Genomic DNA, 5,508 nt, shown 5'->3' on the forward strand with positions numbered 1-5,508 from the left:
AAAAAGTGAGTAAATACCTAATTGCCCTCAATGAATTTGTCCTAAAAGCTGGATGGGCTATGGTCCAGGGAACAGGAAGCTAAAAAAAAGATCAGCATGTGTGATGGTGGACTCATTTTGAAAAATCCTGATCAATCAGACTTCTGAGGATCTACTCTACAGAGTTAGATAGGATATTAATTAAACAAAAGCTCTAGCAACTTAAGGTGAAGCAATTTTTTAAAAGGTAGAAATGAATGAGGGAATACATTTCTGTACCTCAAATTATATTACAAAGTGGTAAACATTACATTGCTTCGGTACTGGTTAAAAAAAATCTTTCAGTAGAAGAACAAATAAGAAAAACAAGAGTAAGACATATTTGAATTCACCAATACAGTACTAAATGAACCTAACAATATATGTAGGGGAATACCTCCCTATTTTACAAAAATTTCTGGGACAGATTGGAAAATGGTTTGGCAGAAATTAGGTTTAGACCAAAATCTTAGACCACATATACTACAATTAGCTCAAAATGGATCTATAAACTAAATACAAAAGGTTATACTATAAATAACAACAACAATAAAATAGAAGAGAATGAGATTAGCATTCCACCTTTGTAGTTTCACCCAGGTTTTCTCTCATAGTCTGTTTTCATCTTTACTTCTTAGAATCCTTGTTTTCTATCAATGCTCAGCTCAGACTTTCTCAGCAACACTTTCCATGATTATTTTCTCCACCCTAGTTGCTAATGCTCTCTCTTTCCATTTATCTGTGTGTATACACACACACACACACACACACACACACACACACACACACACACATATACATATACATATGTATATGTATATGTATGTATATATATGCAGGTATATTATGCCAAGTAGAAAAATTGATAGGGTACAAAGCAGAGAGTCAGAAAGATCTGAGTTGAAAACTAGCATCGGACATTTAACTGCTGTGTGAAACTGTGCAAGTCTGTGCTCTGTCTGTATCAATTTTCTCATATGAAAAATGGGAATAATAACAGCACTTTCCTCAAAGGGTCACTGTAAAGATTAAATGGGATAACATTCATAAAATACTTAGTACAGCGCCTGGTACATAGTAGACTCTTAATAAAAGCTTATTCCCTTCTCCCTCTTCTCATCTATAAAGGGAAAATAAATAGTAGGGCCTATATCCTAACGTTTTTATGAAGATAAAATGAGATAATATTTGAATACCTTTAAATAAAATTTTAGCTACTTCAGGACAGAGACTGGTTCATATTTGTATCCTTATGGAATACCTCTTACATTGTAGGTATCGAATAAACATTTGCTAAATTGAATTAAATTGTGGATGTAAAGACTTGTAATTCACAATTATGACAATGGTTAGGAAGAAAATCAGCAAGAGAACCCAAAATGTGATATGAGTAACATCCTAAACCTCTTCCTAATGAAATTTAGGCTAGTTTTTTCCTTAAAATGTATTGAAATGATTTTCAATAATTTATTGACTAAGCAAACTGAGAAGTAAGCCTATTAACACCATTTCCTGAATATCTGAGTATAAAACATCCACCAATACCTTTAGATTCTATTTGATGCTTATGTGGTAGGCCAACATAGGCAAGGAACTAAACTCTGCTTTATATGAATAATTTTCATTGTATATCCTTGTGGAATATCTTTCTCGTTTCATGGTTAAGTAAATGTCTTTTCACTAGTTTGAATAACTTGTAAATTTCTCATTTGCTTCCAATGTCAAGGGTAAACTAGCTCAAAAAACTGACTTGTATCAGACCAAGTACAGAATACAAGGTCTTAGATATCTATATATACCTTAGTTGTCAAGCAGCTAGGTAGTGCAGTGGATAGAATACTGGGCCTAGAGTTAAAATCTAAGTTAAAATCTGTCTTTAGACATTAGCTACATGATTTTGAGTAAGTCACTTAGCCTCAACTTCCTCAATTGTAAAATGGAGATAATAGCAATATATTGTGTTGTTGTAAAGATAAAATACGATAATTATAAAACCCTTAGTACAGGGCTTGGCATAAATTAAGTGCTTTATAAATGCTTATTCCCTTTTCTTTTCTATATTCAAATGCACTGAATAAGAGTATGAGTAACTGATAGAAAAAAAATTAGAGTTCTTAATGCAAGAAGTCAAATTTGACATCATACATACTACTGGACAGTAGGATAGATTTTAAGATTAAAAAATGGTAAATGAAAGGTATTTATGTTTATGGTCTGAACTTTTGAGTCCAGTAGAGAACTACTCTTGTGGAAGCACTCTCCTCCAATAAAAATCAGGGCTTTGGGGTATTTATTGTTTAAGAGAATTTCTTGTGGAGGGAGTAACTGTGTGAGGTTAAATGGCTTGTTCATTATTGCAAAACTGGTATGTTTCATAGGGAGGTCTTGCAGACAGCCCAGTTCACCACTCCATCTGCTAGCTTATATTGTCTTTAATGCATTTAAAATAAATAGAATAAAAAGGGGGGCAATGGAATAGTATTACATATTAAGAAAATGTATTCCTGTGTTAGAATCCAGGAACTAAGGAATAAAATGAGCTACAGGACCTGGTAGAGGACCAGTAGAGAGAAAAATAAACGTGCTATTGTTGGTACAGACCATTAGGACACGAAAATGAATTATATGAGAAGTTGGGAAAATATTAAAACTTGAAATTTAAAATGTCAAGATCATTTATTGGATCTTTCTATGTCCTTCTGTCTGTCTCTGTCTATCCCTATCTCTCTGTTTCCCTCAGAAAGAAGAACAGTGTACAAATATGAAACATTGGAGTACAAGAAAACCACTTCCCCATAGACTCAATGATAGAGAATAGGAAACCTATGAATAACTTAAAATGTCCCGAAATCTTTGGAAAAGAGAATTTCTAATAATTAAAATAATGGATAAGATCTATTGAGACCTACATTTTACATGGGAAAGATAGCCCAATCAGGAAAGAAAGCTCTCAATAACAAAATACTTAAGATCCAAATAGTAAGAGGAAATAGCTTTTAAAAGATTTTTGTGGCTGCACAAGGAGCTCATCAACCAACTCAAGTTTTAAAAGGAAATGGAGAGGGGCAGCTAGATGGTACAATGCATAGTGCAAGTCCTGAAGTCAGGAGGACTTGAGTTCCAATTTAGCTTCAGACACTTAACCTTACTAGTGTGTGATCCTAGTCCACTTAATCAATCCTGATTGCCTTGCCAGAAAAAAAAAGAAGAAGGAAATGGAGAGAAGAGGAAAACAAAGTTAGGTAGCTAAGGATGAAGAAGAAATGTTATCCAGTGAAAATAGAGACAGGAATACTCAAAGCTCAGAATTAAGTGAGGTAAATCATGAATTCTAAGGGCAATAAAGAGACTAATTCTTTTGGTGCTTATGACATCCATGACATTAAAGCATATTAACTAGAAGTTCACCTTAAAGCTCAGGAAAATTGACCTTAGCTTATTGAAATCATTGGTAATAACCAAATTACCTTTTAATATAAAATTTTAAGATAAATTAACACCTTTTTTTCATTGTAATGAATGTAACATTAAGTATGATGTCTGACCTTTTGGATAGCTTAAAGGGTGTTGTAAGTTCTCATTTTAGTAACTCCAATCTAATTTTCTTAATAACTTTCATTTTGAGATTCTGGTTTAGAAGATGTCTTGTAAATTTATCCACTTGTACATTTTCTATTACAATAGCAATCAATCAACAGCTTCACAATTCTTATAATAGTTCTTGCATGCTATGATAGTTATAGTAATCTGTATAAACCAATTCTCTGTGATGAAACACATCTGTACCACTATTACCTTAGTTGTTGAACAAAATTATTCTGAATGCTTTTTTAAATTTTTATTTTCTGAAATGTTCTACTTTTAAGAAAGAAGCAGAAGGAGTCAGATGAAACATTAGTTTAAATGATGCATACATAAAAATATTCTTGGGAAGCATTGTTTCTAATCTCAAATCCTTAGGTAGGTTCAATTCTAGTCTAGTACTGGATTGGTCAACAGTTTTTCCCAAAGGAGACTAAGAGACTTGGATTTTCTTCAAGGACAAATTTAGAAGTCCATATGGTCTTGGGAACTTTTGGGGTTACTTCTAAATTGATCCCCAATATCTTCTGCATTTTCTGGTATCTTTGGAGGAGGAATTTCTTGAGACTAAAAATATCTATACCTCTTTGAACTGAAGTAATATTTCCAAGATTCCTTTAGCACATAGAATGAATTCCTAACAAAACCTAAGGAAACTGGTGGAAATCTGAACAAATTTTTTTTTGAATCCTAAACTCTTTAATGAGCTTTATCAGACCAGGATTCATAGTTAGCTTGGTTAAATGACTTGTTCTTAGTTTCAGTACCTTCATTGAATAAGAATTAAAAGCAGCTCCCCTGATTCAACTAACTTCCTCAAAAGCTTTGCTTTCCATGTAGCTTTCCTGTTATTATTTTCTTGCCCCTGTGATAGTTTAGGGAGTTTAGATAGCTGAGAAGAGCTTAGCAATATTGGCTATGATTTTTAAAAATCTGGAATATATTTAATTGCTTTTATAATTAAATTTTGCATATCTTTTAATAAGAAGCCAGAGAACATGTTATAAAGTAGCTCAAATGCTGATCAACCCCATCACCTCTGATACATATATGTGCCTATATATATAATTGACCTACTTATAGGTTTGTAGTAAGTAAAATCTGTTGTGAAGTTTCAAGTATTATATAGCTGTGAAATATTGATATTATTATCCTCTTCTCTTTTTATGATGTTTCCTCATACAAGATGCTCATCTTCCAGTTTTCAGTGGCTGTCAACTAAAATCCTGTACCAAAAAACCTTTCCTATTGCCCACCTTTACTTCTAGTACTTCTCCTCTACTGAGTATATCCAATTTATTGTGTGTGTGTGTGTGTGTGTGTGTGTGTGTGTGTGTGTATTTGTTTATTTATTTATTTTTTGCAATGTCTTCTCTTTGTTAGACTATGATCTCTTGGACAGCAGAGTTTTTTTTTTTTTTTTTTTTTTTTCCCCCTTAACTTTTTGTTTGTTTGTTTCACCAATGCTTAGCACAGTACCTGGAACACAATAAGGGATTAATAAATGCTCATTACCTGACTGATTGAATAAATGTTCTTACATTATTTCAGACTTGGATTGGCATAGTATGAAAATGAAAGGACAAAGAATGAGTTGAGCTGGTAAAAAGAAAAAGCCTTTCCTCCTCCATTTATCTTGTATTTATAATTTCTCTTTACTTATTCATCTGCATATGGGGAATTGAAGGAGTTGAGGTTTAAAACAAAATCAACCAAACAGGAAACCAATAAAAACAATGTGGAGCTCTGAATTGGATTTAAGTGAGGGAGAGATGTTCAAGGTCACTTGCTTCACTTTCTCCTCCAGAGCCATCTGGGTCCAGTGGCAAGATATAGATCAGGATGACTGGAGATGGCCCGGGATGTAATGGAAAACCTCAGCCTTTTTAAACTAAAGTCTTTAACATG

This window comes from Antechinus flavipes, chromosome 1 (genome assembly GCF_016432865.1).
Source record: "Antechinus flavipes isolate AdamAnt ecotype Samford, QLD, Australia chromosome 1, AdamAnt_v2, whole genome shotgun sequence".
In the NCBI taxonomy this organism is placed as follows: Eukaryota; Metazoa; Chordata; class Mammalia; order Dasyuromorphia; family Dasyuridae; genus Antechinus; species Antechinus flavipes.